Here is a 15770-nt window from a genome sequence, read left to right as displayed (position 1 = left end):
TTCCACTCTCTCTTAAACATCAATGGAAAAACATCCTTGGATGAGGATTACCAAAAACAAAAAACAAAATGCACCCAGGAACTGGCCAATGAAAGAACTGTACGGCACAAAGCTCTATTTCAGTTTCTCCTTCCTTTTCTACCTGCAGATAATGGTGAGTGAGCAAGTGAGAAGGACTTTGCAAATGCCACCAAAATCTATGTCTGTTTGTAAAATCTGATTTCGTCGAGAACAGAAATTGGAGATGGCATTTGTAATGGCCTGTTCCTGTAACCAAACCAACAGAGCGTTTCTGAGGGCCACTGACCAGCGCCACGCCAGGTGATTACATCGGCGGGTTCATGTGAACCACTGGGCCCGGCACCAGGACCGGGCACTCAGGATGGCTCCTGGCAGGGGAAGCTCTGGCCAGGAAAGAGCCAGTACTGCACCGCGCCCAGTCCTGGCCCCAAACCTCCCCACCGGCACGTCTGTTCTCTAGTTTGTATAGTAGTTATCTTTGTAACTGACAAATCCGCCAACACACATTCGCTGTAACCAATTCAAGTGATACAAAGCCAGTCAACCCAACTCAAAAAGTCACCCGTTACCTTGGTGGGCACCCTCCCCCCTTTTCTCATTCTGTATAAACCTATCCGTAGTCTGTGGTCTTCAGTTTTCAGTGTATAAGCGTGGGGAGGTACCGCTGTGCCGCAGCTGTTACACTCTCCTGTTAAGTAACAAACTACATGGTAATTGCATTAGAACACGGATGCTTTCTTCTCTGAATATAACTATGGCCATCTCCCCAAGAAAACACACGCTGATCCGCCTCACTCTTCGTGGCGTTACACAGTATCCACCTGCAGCTGTGCCGCACTCTCCCACGCCCTGCAGACACGGACATTACTCCGCCGTGGACCGTGACAAGCGAGGCCACAACCAACACCCCAGTCCGTGCACGTCGGCACACCTGGGCCAGTATTTCTGTGAAGCACACTTGCAGTTTGTGTGCAAAGAACGCCAAGGCAGGAAGAAAGGCAAGAGAAGAGGTGAGGGGAGTAGCCCCCAGAGACCCCAGGCCTTTCATCAGGTCAGGTACCCGGAGGCACAAGCCCGTGAGCAGCAAATGCCGGAGGGACACACCGCTCAGCCCCCTGAACAAGGAGGCCAAAGCCGGCTTCCTACGCCAGCCCTCCAGCCGCTGCCTTCCGCTGTGAGGCAGAGAGAGGCAACAGTGGCTTCCGAGGGAGCCCCAAAGGAGACGCCTCAGTAACCAGCAGGTCCCACCTGGGCGCTCGGTGAGGCCGTCACAGCTGCGCCAAGTCCTGGCTGTCACCCCCACTTCCCGAAGAGATGGCGGCTCAGAGGGCGAGCAACAGGCTCCTCCTCGCCCGGTCACACCCTCTCAGAGCGGAGGCCTGTGCACAGGCCGTTTGCTTACACAGAGATGGTTCCTCAGCCCAACCCCATTCTCTTTGATGAAAAGAAAGAAATCCAAGCAGCCTGAAGACGGAGAGGTGAACAGGGCTGAGCCGGTTTACATCATCTCCCAGAGAGCACGCCCGCGGCCCTTTCCTCTCCAAGACACAGGCACTGGGCCTCCAGTCGGGAAGCCCAGGGGTTCCCTAACAAGAAAGAACCCAGAAATAAGGGCCAGGGGTGCCCCACGCACCTTCACAAGCATGCCGACCGCCACCGCAGAGGGGGAACCAGGAGCGCGCCCTCGCTGCACACACACCAACTCTCTCCCTTGCTTTTATACTGAACCAGTAGCACAAAGCCCTTCCTCATGCTAACAGGCTGTCCTCAGGACTCCGCGACCCTCCCCCCTGCACTCTCCCCCCCATTCCCAGACTGTCATAGACTGGCCGCCTCCCTGCACCCTCCCAAGTTCACATCACAGAGCACACAGCCCACCTCCCCTGCACCCGGCTCCCGTGTCAACACCAGATGGTTAGCTTCCAGATCCTCGGAGAGCAGCTCTTGCTGGTTCAACCTGCCTTTGCCACGGCTGAGAACTACCAATAGGATGGTGATACTTCCGGGGTGGGCACGGAATTACAGCGGTCTTTTTCCCCCTGAAGAGGACAGGAAAGGACCACAGTTGCTGGCGACCCATATGTAAAACGTCCTTTACGTGCACCTAGAAACATACGTTGTCCAGTGTCACTTCAGGTGTTTAAAACTCAGATGCACAGTTCAAACATTCACTAGCAGGAAACTAAACTTTTCCAGACAGCACTAACTCCATCTGAAAAAAAGGCCGGCCAGGCAGGCAGGAAGGACTTCCACTTCCTGCTCTGCGCCTTCCGAGTGTCTGGGTTTTTGTAACAAGCCCGCACGGCCACTGCTGCATTGTGTTTAAAGTCTTGCTAAACTGAGCAACATAGAATCAACAGCTTACGCAGTTTCTGCGCTGACGGGCTGGTTGACTGGCTGGCCTGCCTGTGTTCCCTGGAACTGTGCCAACATGAGAGCAGCGCTGAGCCGGGCTGACAAGGAAACAGGTTCGAAGGGGTAAACAACACTCGTTCAAGGTCCTGCGGCCGAGGTGTGCGATGCGGAAGCCAACGCTGCACGCCTGCCTGGCTGCAGCCGCCAGAACGCAGAGCCCTCGCACCCACAAACTGCCTTCACCTCTACCTCCCCAGGCCTCACTGCAACTCTCCAAGAGCAGAGCGGACGCAGGGTGGGGCAGCCCATGATCAAAGCCCTTGTCACCTGGAACCGACCCTGGAGACAGGGGGGCCCTGGGTTAAGGTGTCTGAGCTCCTGGAGGTGAGAGCAGGGGCTATTTGATTTGGGTCAAAATCCTTAGCATTTAGCACTGAGCTCAGCACACAATTAGGAACACCAACATCTAGTAAACAGACCGCCCCGAGTGTATCAGCCTGCCTACGGCAACCCCCCAGGCCCTCAGCTGGCACCGAGTCCAGGAGCCATTAATAGCGTGGTTTGCCCCAGCCCTTGCCCCGTGCCAGGCCCCTTACACACACCCCCACCTCCAGGAGGAAGGTGTTATCACCTTATGCAATGAGGAGCGAGGCTCCAGGCTCCGAAAGAATCAATCATCTTAATCACCCCGCTTGCAAGTGGCAGAACCTGGACTTCAAGGCAGCGGACCTCAAAGCCAGGGGCTACTCTCCACTGAGAAGGGGCCGGGGGATGTGGCACGTGCACCCCAGGAATCTCCCAGGGGCTCTGGGAACTCCGTGGAGGCAGTCTGCATTCTCTGCCAGGCTCAGCGTAAAGTCTGGAAGAAAGCATCAGTGACAAATGCCTTCATGTCAGCTGACACTGAAAGTCAGACGGGGCCTGGCTTCCTGTGCCTCCCGCCACCAGCCCGTCCAGTTCCCACGGCAGCCTGCACCGAAGAGCTGCCGGGCAACTCCTGCCCTGGCCGCTGCTGCAGGGAGACCGCGCTCAAGTCTGTCGCGCCTGTCATCTGTCCACACGGATCAGAACCCAACGCTCCCCACCAACTGAGCAAGATCGGGGAACCACGGACACCCAAATGCCCACCCACATGCCCCCAAAGGCTCTTCGCTGAGCAAGGCCCAGGTCAGAAACACCCTCTCACATAGGACTGCACATGAACTGACACCATTTTGAAGAGGAATTTAGCAGAATTCTTCCCGAAACAATAGCCAACTAGATGAGCCAACACCGCAGACACTCCCACCAGGCTTATACACCAATTGTAACTTCGAAGAGAAATTTGGCAGGATTTTACCAAAGTCGTGTGACATCCAAAAATTAGAAATAGCCCGGAAGTCCAACAGGAAGTGGGTAAAATCAAGGATATCCACAGAACAGCCTCTGCAGTTGCCACAGCGGGCGGTGCAGCGACCGGCACGGGCTGCGTGGCAGGACGCCGGGCACTTAAGGGAAAGGTGCAGCGCCCCCAACACAGAAACCCGCGTGGGGAGGACGCGCGCCATCTGGTCTCCTGGTGGCACCACAAGAAGCTACTTGCGGAGACTGGGTAAGGGCCTGTACCTTCTAACACGGCTTGAACTTCCTCCTTTTAAAAAAAAGTCAACTGGGAATACATGGGCACGGGATGGAGAGGAATTTTTGTTTTCTTCACACACTTATTTTTTAAAACCTAATAAACATTATTTTTCAGCACTGAAAGTGTGGTACATCTGTCCTTACTAACATGGAAAATGCTCGGTATGCTTTAGAAAGAACAGTGTCATTCCGTTTCTGCTTTTTAAAGAACCTCCCTACAAAGCGCCATGTCTGTGTAGGCTGAGTCTAGGAGGATAAACACACCCGCTGTAAACGGTGGTTACTGCCGGGAGCTGGAGGGAAAAGGGCTTTCCCTTTTTTTTGTTACGAGTATGTATACTCTCGTTTTTAATCCTCACCTGAGGATATGTTTTTAACTGATTCTAGAGAGGGAGAGAAACGTGGATTGCCTCCTATACCCACCCCAGGCAGAGATCGAACTTGAAACCTGGGCAGGTGCCCTGACCAGGAATCGAACCTACGCCCCTTTGGAGCATGGGACGATGCTCTAACCACTGAGCACACCAGCCAGGGCACGAGTGTGTACGCTTCTGTAATTAATTATATATCAGGGGGAAAATTCCGAGTTATGCTTCAGGACGTCGCTCCACCCTCCGCAGCTATTTCTGAACACTCAGCCCATTCAGGCCGGGCAGGCAGCAGTGCCGGGCCTCCCAGGCAGGCCTGGGTGCTGCACTACCTGGAACAGAGCAGGGCTTTTCGCTCTGAGCTGTATGTAAACAACACCTGCCTGAAAACGCTCTGAGGACACAAAGGAACCATGGAAAGCCCAGGAGATGGCCTCCTTTTTCCAGCTGGTCCCGCGCTGATCCATCCCATCTTTCTTTACAACTGGAGCGTCCGAGCCCACGTCCTCGCTGCCCTCTCCACTGGGCCGCCACTGGCCACTCTGGACCACTTGCATCATGCTCACATCCCACGGGCTCCGGCGCTCGGGAAAGCAAGCTGACCCACAGGCTCTCTGGGGCCCACATATTTTTTATTTCAACTTAGAAACGTATTTTTAACTAGAGGCCTGATGCACGAAAATCATGCAAGAGTGGGCCTTCCTTCCCCCGGCTGCCAGCACCGGCTTCCCTCTGGCACCCGGGACCTGGGCTTCCCTCGCAGCCCAGCTTCGTCAGGAAGGTCGCCCGGAAGGACAGAAGGACGTCCCCATCTAATTAGCATATTATGCTTTTATTATTATAGATACTGAGGCTTGGCACGCTGTTTTCCAGGGGTGCTCTTTCAAGTCAGCTACATGTTCCGGAAGGCGTCCTTCACCACCCGCACCGGCTGAGCTGGGCCTGCCTGCTCGGTGGGCCCGAGAGCCTGGTGTGCAGCTCCCGCTCACCCTACACACGCTGTGGGAGCGCTTCCGAGACATGGAGCACCGGCAGGAACAGGGAGCAACAAGTCTGCTTCATGTGCCCCTACTCACTCCCTCCGCTGGGGGACGGTCCATTCAGTAAATAAAAGCAAAACTGTATTGCGAAATTGTTGCCCATCAATAGGTGAATGGGTAAGCAAACTGCATGAGCGTGTAACACTCCGTTATCTTATTTATGTATATACTAGAGGCCCGATGCACGACATTCGTACAAGAGCAGGCCTTCGCAGCCACGGCTGCCTGGACCCCTCCCTCGCAGTCCTGGCTTCATCCCAGAAGGACGTCTGGTCTAATTAGCATATTACACTTTTGTTATAATAAAATATTATTCAGCCTTAAAAGGGAATGGAATTCTGACATGCCACAATATGGATAAATCATGGGAAACTAATGCTGAGTGAAATAAGGCAGTCACAGGACAAATACTGGATAACACCACTGCCATGAGGCACACAGAGGAGTCAAACTCACAGAGACAGAAAGTGGAAGGTGTTCACCAGGGGCCGGGGGGCGGGGGCCGGGGGGGATGGGGAACTAGCTTTTAATGGAGACAGAGTTCCAGTTTGGGAAGATGACCAAGTGCTGGAGAATGACGGTGGTTGCACAACAGTGTGACTGTACTAATGCCATTGAATTGTACACTTAAAAATGGTTAAAATGATAGCTTTTGTTATGTATCTTTTAGGACAATAAAATAATTGTTAAAAAAAAAAAAAAACTAAAGTTGTAAAAAGAGCTATAAAGAAAAGCTACAGCCCTGACCGGTTTGGCTCAGTGGATAGAGCGTCGGCCTGCGGACTCAAGAGTCCCGGGTTCGATTCCTGTCAAGGGCATGTACCTTGGCTATGGGCACATCCCCAGTAGGGTGTGTGCAGGAGGCAGCTGATCGATGTTTCTCTCTCATCGATGTCTCTTACTCTCTATCTCTCTCCCTTCCTCTCTGTAAAAAAATCAGTAAAATATATTTTTTTAAAAAAGAAAAGAAAGAAAAGCTACAAGGGCTAGGAAAGAATCACGGAGGGTGATGACAAAGTTAGCTTGAGGGGTTCCCAGGTTGAGGGGTTCCCAAAGGCCTCTTTACGGAGGCCCTGGCCTTCCCCCGACTGGACCATAAGCTCCCGCAGAGCACAAGTGGGGTGTCCACATCTATGACCCCCAAACAATAAATGTTTAAGTCAATGCACTTGGCCAGACTCAAATCAGTAAAAGGAGTACGACCCCAAGCCCTACTCACCCAAGGGCTCAGCCAGGACCGAGACACCCAGAACTTAGTGGCCTGTGAGGGAAGCCACTGTGCACAAGGCTGGAAACGAGTGACAGGGCTGACAGAGAAGCGGGTCCTGGGCCGGAACTGAGGAAGGAGACACCACGCTCCAACCAGGAACGCCACTGGTGGGAAACAGTAGCCCGGACCAAGATTCACAGGCAAGAATGTGTCTTCAAGTTTTGTTTATAAGAAGGGAAAATGGGGAACAGCCTAACTGTCCAATAGCAGAGGATTAAATAAATCAGGTCACATCTTTATCACAGCAATTATGCAATTATTTAAAAACTAGAGGCCCGGTGCACGGAATTTGTGCACGGGGGCGGGGTCTCCTCAGCCCAGCTTGCACTCTCTCCAATCCAGGATCCCTCTTATAATCTGGCTCCTAATCGCTCACCTGCCTGCCTGCCTGATCTCCCCTAACCACCTCTGCCTGCCGGCCTGATGCCCCTAACTGCTCCCCTGCCGGCCTGATCGCTCCCTAACTGCCCTCCCCTACTGGCCTGATTGCCCCTAACTGCCTCTGCTTCGGCCCCCGCCACTGTGGCTTTGTCTGGAAGGACGTCCAGAAGATGTCCAGTCTAATTAGCATATTACCCTTTTATTAGTATAGATCAGTGGTCGTCAAACTGCGGCTCTCGAGCCACATGAGGCTCTTTGGCCCCGTGAGTGTGGCTCTTCCACAAATACCGACTTCTGCACATGGGCCACGAAGTTTCAATTGCACTGTACGTGCATGCCCGCATGCATGCTTTCAATCATTTAGGGAAATACATTATAACATTAAGAGAACTATAAACTGTGAATAGTGTATATAATATTTTTTTCTAATTTTGAAAAACTCAGCACGTAATCAAAGGAAATACACCAATCCTTACTGTATGGTGAGGTTACAGATAATCTGTATTCCTTATTCTCGTCTTTATTCTTTTCAGTGTTTTCTGATATTTTTTTTTCCAGTGAAAACGTTACTTTTACAAATGAGGGGAAATGTAATTAAAAGGCCTTGCAAAATGCCTGGCAAATAATAGATGGTCAAGGAGTATCTGTTGCACGACAGTGAAACAGTGAATTAAAAAACAATAGCGTTTCTGCAACACCACAAAGGGAAAGACTGCTGGTTTCCTTGGGAAGGAGAGAGAGGCCCAGCGCAGAGCTGCCAGCCCGCGGCTGAGGGGGGAGCGGAAGGAAGCAGCGGAGCATGTGAAGGAGGCCAGCAACTCAGGCTTCATTCTGCCCGACACCTCGTGCTGCAGCGCTTTCCAAACCAAGGCTGCCAGGAGCACCCCAACCCCTGGCTCAGGCCACAGGCAAATCAACAAGTACAGTGAGCAGCACTCAACCAGGACTTCTGGCTCAAGTCCCTCAGGCAGGTCTCCCTCCCAGAGCAGAGAGCGGGCACGCGCCACCACGGACAGATCAGTGATGCCACGGGCAGCAAGGCCAGTCTTCGGGCTCCTGGGTAAGGAGGGGGAGGTCGGGTCCAGATGGCACCTTTTAAACCTAAAAGCTAGTCGCGAAGAATTTATTTCACCAGAAAGCTCCTCTCTCTTTCTGATCTCCAGCACTTGAGGCAATGCCTTTATCTTTTTGTCCAAAAGGACAGACCCAAGGTTCCTAAGGCTACACAAGTCTCAGGGAAAAACTCTGAAGACAAAAATGGAGTTATGATTTGAAAAGAAGATAGTCCGGTTGGCCTGGACTAAAACCTGAGATTTGGAGCATAAAACCCACATGTCTCTGAGGGAAACTCCTTTTTTCACAGGGAATTGAACAGCTTAAAAATCCAGTGTAGATGCGCCCTGTTTAATGCCTGCCCACCCACAACAAGATCCATACTTTTGACAGTAGAGAAGCCTCATTATCAAATTTAGAAACACATGTTCTGGCCCACGTGGTCTGTTACGGTTTGAAACAGAAACCAATATAGAAATGATCAATCTTAAACAGTAGAATAAGGAGACATATAACCAGCACACAGCCATTAGCAACATGAGTCAGTACTTTGTGCAAGGCGCAAAAAAAAAAAAAAATTCTCAAAGTACAATAAAATAACCCTTCAGGAAAAAAGAGGGCTGAAATTTTAAAAGGGGTGTGTGTGTGTGTGAACAGGCCAACCAAAAGGCACAACAAAAAAAACACACAATCCGGGCCAGGCCCCAGGCAGGCAGACGGAGCTGGAATTAGTTCTGACTTGCCATTCCTGAAATTCCACTCTCCCAAGGTTTTCTGGCTCTTCCTTCTCCAGGCTTTTTCTTTACCCATTTGGACCTGAAGGAGCCTGAGCTGCAGGAGGTGGTCGGCCCCCACAATGGGCAGGCAAGGTCCCCCAGCAGTGCATTCCAGAGCCGGAGCCGGGGTGGAAAACTAAAATTCACAGGTGGTGCAAAGCTTGCTGGGAGGGACAGCCGGTTCATCTCCTTCCCTAACCAGCAGCCCAGGCTGGGCCCGAAAGAAATCAGACAGAAAGCATGGGCCAAGAGGCAGGAAGCGGTGTGGCCTGAAAGGATGACCCGGCCCTGTTACCACCTCTTTCCTCCCACAGCCAGCCAGGGGGCCTCGAGGAGGATGCCAGGAGATTCAAAAAGAAAAACCTGAACAAAACCAAGATGGTTGTGGGAATGCCCACAGAGCCAACAAATTCCCCCTCAGGTTGCAGAACCACTGGCATCCAAGCAGTCTTTCACAAGCCAGCTGCAGGCTTGGCACAGGCGTAACCGGGTCTCAACCATCACCCGCAGCCAAGACGGGGGTCAGTCTCCCCTATGAGCCTCAGTCCTTCCTACGGTCTCCAGTGGACAGCAGGCAACCATGTCTGGCTGGACAGCATCGCTCTCCTAAGCCATTCCGGGACTTCCAGGCAGGGGAATGGTCATCGTGACGTCAAAACATTAGAGGGAGCCTGGATTGGGGGTGGGACAGTCACACAGGGCCATCAATGAGGATAATTGGAGAAGACCAGGAATTAGGAAAAAAGAGCCAGAAAACTAGGTAACCACAAACACAACCAACATTTTCATCGCTCCCCATGGATGGAAGGGCTTTGCTACAAATAGGAGGTGGGGCTCCCCAGAGCCCCAGCAGATTCATTAAGACCAGGCCTAACGATCCCCATTTCACAGAGGCGGGCGCTGGCCCAACGCGGCCCAGCAGCCAGGCTCCGAGAGACACCCTTGCCCAAACAAGCAGAGGGTCCCCCGTGAGTCTGCCGCTCCCAGAGGAAAGCCGTTACCCTCCAGGCAGAACCCCTGGGCCCCTGCTTGTTGTCCGTCCTGGTGCTATTCCAGCTCTGCCTTCCACCGAACTGTGAGAGCAGCTCGGAAGGGACAGGCCCCGGGTCCAAGCACAGGGACCTAGGACATCAGCCGGGTCTAGGGCTCCACCGCGCCATTCCCCAGCCTGGCCTCCCCACCGAGGCCCGGCACTGAACCATCACGTGGCCATTGCTGTTTTGTGCCTCCAACTCCTTCTCCCGGTGCAGGCCTCAGCCCCGCACCTGTGGCTGCAGGGCGGCTGGCTCTGCGGATGGCACCTCAGGTGGCTAACTCCCGTCCTGGGACTTGATGGCAATGACACAAACAGCACAGGAGCCACAAATGCTGAACCCCAGCTGTGTGCCAGGCCCTTCCCCACCTTCCCCGCCCTCCGAGGTGGAGAATGCCCTGTCCCTACGTGTGTCACTGACGACTCACAGAGAACCCCAGAGTTCCCTGGCGGAGGAGGGCCCGCACCCCCACACCCGGGCCTCCCCAGACGCACCTGACGCCGCAGCGCCGTGCACAGGCCAGCGGACACGGCTCCGGGGAAACCCTGCTAGGGCTGCGGTGCGGGGTTGCAGAAACCGAACTGGCTGGACGAAGCCACATAAAAACGCTCGTAAAACCCGAAAGGAAAAAAGAAATCGCAGGGACGTGCACGATCCTGCAAACCCGAGGCTTCTCCAGGCAGCCGTGCAGCCACCGACACGCTCAGGGCCGCCCAGCCCCCTCCCACTGCTGCGGGCGGCCCGTCCCCTGGAAAAACACCTCCTCCTCCCGCCGCACCGCACCGTGGGCTCGGACCTCCCACGATATTTACAAAGAGCGGGGGAGGGGGGGGAGGGGGAGAGGAGAGGAGGGGGCGCCCGGGCTGGGGCCGGTCCGCCGAGGCCCCGGGGGTGCAGCCGCCGCTCGCTCTCGGGGGGGGGGGGGGGGGAGGCGGGGGGAGGGGGGAGGGGGGGAGGCGGGGGGGGGGGACCCGGCGCGGAGCCGTCCGGCCGACCCGGGCCGCGACATCCTGTTTATTGGTCAACATTCAGCCGCGGAGCGCGCAGCCTTCCCCAACCCCCCGGGCCCGCGCTCCGGCCGCCCCCGCGTCGGCGGCGGGGACCCCGCACACAGGCCGGCGGCCCCGGCCACCCGCTGCGGGGACACTCGGGGGGCCGCCCGCCCCCGCGCCCCGAAACCGCCCCGCGGCCGCCGCCCCCGCCCTCGGCCCAGAGGGCCGCCCGCCCCCCGAGCCCCACCTGGGCGGGCGGGTGGGGGCCGGAGCGCCGTCCCCGGACCACACGGCCGCCGGGCCCGGGCCCCCGCACACCGGCCCCGGGGACCCCCCGCGCGGCGCCCGGGCCCGGCCTCCCGGCCTCCGACCGCCGCCGAGCCCAGGCCGCGCGGCGCCGCCACAACAATGGCGAGGGCCCGGCGCCCGCCCCGGCCCGGCCTCCCCGCCGCCCCGGCCCCGCCGGCGGCCCAACGGCGACAGCGCGGGGCGGGCCGAGGCCGCGCGCCCGCGGACAAAGGTCGCCGGGCCCGGGCCCCGCTGTCAGTCAGCGCCGCCGAGACAAAGCCGGCCGCGCCTCCATCTTAGCGCCGCCGCCGCCCCGGCCCGCGCCCGCCCCGGGCCCACCTGGTCTGTTCCGCGGGCGCGACGGGGCCGGGCGCTGGCGGTCGGGCGGCGGTCGGGCGCGGCGGCGGCGGGATGGCGGCGGATGGCGCGGCGGCGCGGTGCCTGCTCCCTCGTCCCTCCCTCCCCTCGCTCGTCGCTCGCTCGCTGAGCCTCCGCGCTGTGTCTCGCCGCCGCCTCCCTCTCCCGCTCGCGCTCCGCTCCCCGCCCCCCGCCGCCGCCGCCCCCGCCTCCCCCGCTCCCCCGCCCGCCGCCGCCCGCGCAGCGCCCCCTGCCGCGCCCCCCGGGATCGCGGGCGCCCCCCGGCCGGAGGGGCTGGGGGCCGGGGCGGGGGGTGCGGGCGGGGGCCGGAGCCGAGGGGAGGGGGCGAGAGGAGGGGCCGGGGGGGGCCGGGAGGCCCCCTGCCAGTGGCGGGGTTCGGGGGCGCGGGGAGGGGGCGGGAGCCGGGCGCTGGGGCTCCGGGAAGGGGCGCGCGGAGCGAGGCGGCGGGGGAGGGGCGGGCCGGAAGCGGGGGCGCCGGGGCGAGGGGCCGGCGGGGGGTGGGGGCCGGGGCCGAAAGCCCGGATCTCCGCCCCTCCCCCCTCGGCCCCGCAGCGCCCCCGGCAGACCCGCCCGGATTCTGCGCGGAGGAAGCCGACGCTGCGCCGCTGGCTCCGAGGCGAGGTGGCTGCGCGCACCGTGGGCGCCCCGGCCCGCCCCGGCCCCGGCCCCGGCCCCGGCCCCGCGCGAGGGAGGCACCGGCCCATCCTCCGCGGAGCGTGCGTGTCTGTGTAGCCGCGAACAAAAGGGCTGGGAGGGCGCTCCGCCCGGTCGCCTTGGCCGTCAGGGGTCGGTCGGAGGGCGGGAGAGCTACCTGGGGTCTGGCTTCCTATTCCAGATAAATTGGCAACTAGAACAGAAAAACCTGGAAAAGCAAAGACACAACGCCCGGCCGGTGTGGCCCTGTGGTTGAGCCGGGACCTCTGAACCAGGAGGTCGGGGTTGGATGCCAGGTCAGGGCACAGGCCCGGTTGGGGGCTGATCCCCAGTAGGGGGCGTGCCGGAGGCAGCTGATGGATGCTTCTCGCTCATCATTGATGTTTCTCGCTCCCTCTTCTTTCCTCTCAAATCAATAAAAATATATTCAGAAAAAAAAGAGAAGGCAAAGACAAAAAGGAAGGTAGCTGGGGCCTAGGATCCAAGCCACCAGCTCCCCCTCCAGCACTTGTCCATACACCCAGGGGCGGGCCATTGCCCCTGCGGAGTGGCCTGGAGTGGCTTGTCCATTTAATGACAACCTTGGAGAAGATGGAGACTAAAGGTTGCCGGGAAGTAACTTGCCCAAGGCACACAGCTAGGCCTGGGAGGATAGCTCACCTGCTTCAGCCTCCGTCACCCGTCACCGTGACCGGGTTAGGGTTAGCTGAGCACCCGCCTGGCCCGCGCCAGGCCCTCCAGCCGTGCCGGTTGGTTTGTGAATGGAGGAAGGAGTGTCTGGCCCTTGACCTTCCTGGCTGTGCCGTGAGGACCTGGGACTTCCTCACTTTCTGTGGTAAGAGGGGACGTGAGGGACGTTTGTGCTCTGGGAGACGGGGGGACGATGAAAGAGGCGGAAGACAGGTCAACCAATGCTCCGCTCCTCTGGGGGACAGCAAGGGTTGCTAGGCCCTGGGAGTGAAATGACAGCAGGTGCCCCGCGTGCACCCCCAAACCCTAGGGTTTTTGTCCCGGGCTCAGGACATCCTTCCCTGCCTGCACTTCGGTGGGGTGACAGCCACGACAGCAGCGTGCTAAGCACTTTACCGAGGTGACTGCACGCGTGGGAGATGGTGAATATTGTCTGTGGATAAGGACGTTGAGGTCAGAAGGTCAGTGACCTTAGCCAAGGTCACACAGGACCCTGGTGGTGGAGCAAGGACTTGAGCCCAGCGGCTTGAGCCTTTCCTAGCGAGAGGCAAGGCCAGGATGCTGGGATGGGGATGGGGCCGTTGCCTGGGTCCGAGGCTGTCAGCCAGGGCTGGCTCTCGGGTTTCTCCCGGGGCTGAGGGCGCCCCTCCAAAGCCTCCCAGAATCAGGACCCAGAGAGCACAGAGGGAGGAAGGAGGACAGGACGGAGAGAGCGGAGCATGGGTGCTGGACCTGGAGGTGAGTTAGTCCCAAGAGACTCCCGTGAGCTGTGGGAGACGTTGGAGAGACCCGACACCAGGAGGCAGCGCCTCTCCAGACCCGGATCGCCGAAGGAATGTGAGGAATGCGGAGGCCACGCCGTCCAGAGCCCGGGAGAGTCGGCGTGAACCAATGAGCCAGCGTTTACTTCGTTTTTGTCACTTTTTCCCTCTTAAATCTGAGGAAACGTGCAGCTCTGCTTCTGGGTGGAGAAATCCTTTCGGACTCGCAAACTGAGCCAGAGGGGAATTCCACCCGGCCCTCTGGGCCCTCTCCGCCTAATGCCGATTTCATAGAAACATGCTCCCCCCCCCTCCCCCCCCATGTGATCACTGTTTTTGTTACATTGAAACTTAATGTTTTTGTGAAATGCTTGTAACTGTATTTCTTTTTCTTTTTTTGTTATTGTTGTTAATCCTCGCTGGAGGATATTTTTCCATTGATTTTTAGAGAGAGTGGAAAGGAGGGGGAGAGACAGAGAGAGAGAAACATTGATGTGAGACACATCAATTGGTTGCCTCCCGCGTAAGTCCCGACCAGGGCCAGGTATTGAACCTGCAACCGAGGTACGAGTCCTCGAGCCCCCGGGCTGACAATCTATCCACGGAGCTAAACCGGCTAGGGCATAACTGTATTTCTTTATCCATGATTTTCTGGTTAAAACGTCATAGCCAATGATGGGTCTCCTCTGCATTCATTTCCCATGGAATATGGAAAGCCCTGTCATTGGCCAGCTTGGGGCCCTTTTAGAAAAACAAACTCATCTAGAAAGTTGCCTCCTTGTGCTCTCCGTTCTCTTTCCTTTCCCCAGGCTTCTCCTCATCTAACTCCGGCTTGGCACGCCGCACCCCGACACGCACTGTCACAGTCACAGTCTTTCCCTGTCCCCAAAAGACAAGGCGCTCATCCAGACGCACTGAACCATTCTTTTAAACAAAATAAATAGATATGTTTTTTATTGATTTTAGAGAAAAGAAGGGAGAGGGAGAGATAGAAACATCAATGAGAGAGAAACATCGATGGGCTGCCTCCTGCACGCCCCCTACTGGGGATCAAGAGAGCAACCGAGGTACAGGCCCTTGACCAGAATCAAACCCAGGACCCTTCAATCTGCCGGCCAATGCTCTAACCACGGAACCAAACCGGCTAGGGCTGAACCATTCATTTTTAATTCCCCAATTCCTCACACACAGTCTGTGGCACATAATAGGTTAATGCGAGGTTACAGGGTGAAAGAGAAAAAAAAGAAAGGGAGAGAGGATCTTGGGGCTCAGGGAAGGAATTTGACCCCTGCTGGTACCATGTCCAGGCCTGGCCCCCAAAGCTCCCGCCCTGCCATGGCCTGGGATTCTGAGACTTTGCTGGGCTTCTTGCATCCCTCCCTCAGTACGACTTGCATGTACTGAGCACGCCTGGTGTACTGCTCCCTCCTGCCCAGGACTGCGGGAGGACAGTGGGTGACGTGCCCACAGCCCACTTGCAAACGGATCCAGGAGTGGGAGGCCGACACGGTGGGTGGTGAGCGCACGGCCCAGGATTCTCAGACGGGCCTCCTTTCCTGCTCTCTGCCCCTGTTCTCCGCCGTGCAGCTGTGCCAACGAGAGGAGCGTGAGCCCCCTTTCCGCTCAGAAGATGTGGTCGTATTAACCGGAGGGCAAGAGAATAGTCCGGGAGACGGTGATTCCGGCCGGGAGCGGGGGCGCCTCCGGGTGCACGTGCCTTTGCCACCCGGCTTTGGAGGCAGAGCGGAGAGTGTAACCAGAACAGCCCGAGGAAGAACAGTCTGGACGGAGGGACCAGCTTGGACCAAGGCCTGGAGGTGGACGTGTCTGGGCCTGGGAGGGGCCCGCACGCTGGCCGGTGGCCCCATCCCAGGGAATGTGCATTCCAGTAGGGGTGGGAGCCCTGGGCTAAAAATACAATACTTGGGTCTGAACAGGCAGCAGGGGCCACACAGGCCCTGGTGCTCTCACAGGGGTTGCGGGGCAGCCTCTGAGTTTAAACAACTGACACACAAGAGCTAAAAGCAACGTCTCCTCTGAGCAGGGATATGGCAATTTCTCGCCACATCATACATGATTTTTACCAATT

General features: G+C 57.3%; 1 protein-coding gene across 7 annotated transcripts in view; it reads right to left on the bottom strand.

Annotated features, from left to right (window-relative positions):
- Nucleotides 1–11726, bottom strand: part of PRRC2B (proline rich coiled-coil 2B) — a 76812-nt gene extending 65086 nt beyond the window's left edge. For 5 of the 7 annotated variants that reach the window (XM_059658353.1, XM_059658355.1, XM_059658352.1 and 2 more), the window contains exon 1: nt 11538–11726. The gene's annotated coding sequence lies outside the window, so the exon portion shown is untranslated. The remainder of the gene's footprint in view (nt 1–11537) is intronic. The other 2 variants (XM_059658357.1, XM_059658358.1) reach the window with 2 other exon arrangements.
- Between the last annotated feature and the right edge of the window lie 4044 nt (nt 11727–15770).

The sequence above is a fragment of the Myotis daubentonii genome, chromosome 11 (genome assembly GCF_963259705.1).
Source record: "Myotis daubentonii chromosome 11, mMyoDau2.1, whole genome shotgun sequence".
Lineage (NCBI taxonomy): Eukaryota > Metazoa > Chordata > Mammalia > Chiroptera > Vespertilionidae > Myotis > Myotis daubentonii.
The sequence above is the reverse complement of the archived record's forward strand: the minus strand, read 5'-3'. Positions and strand labels throughout refer to the sequence as shown.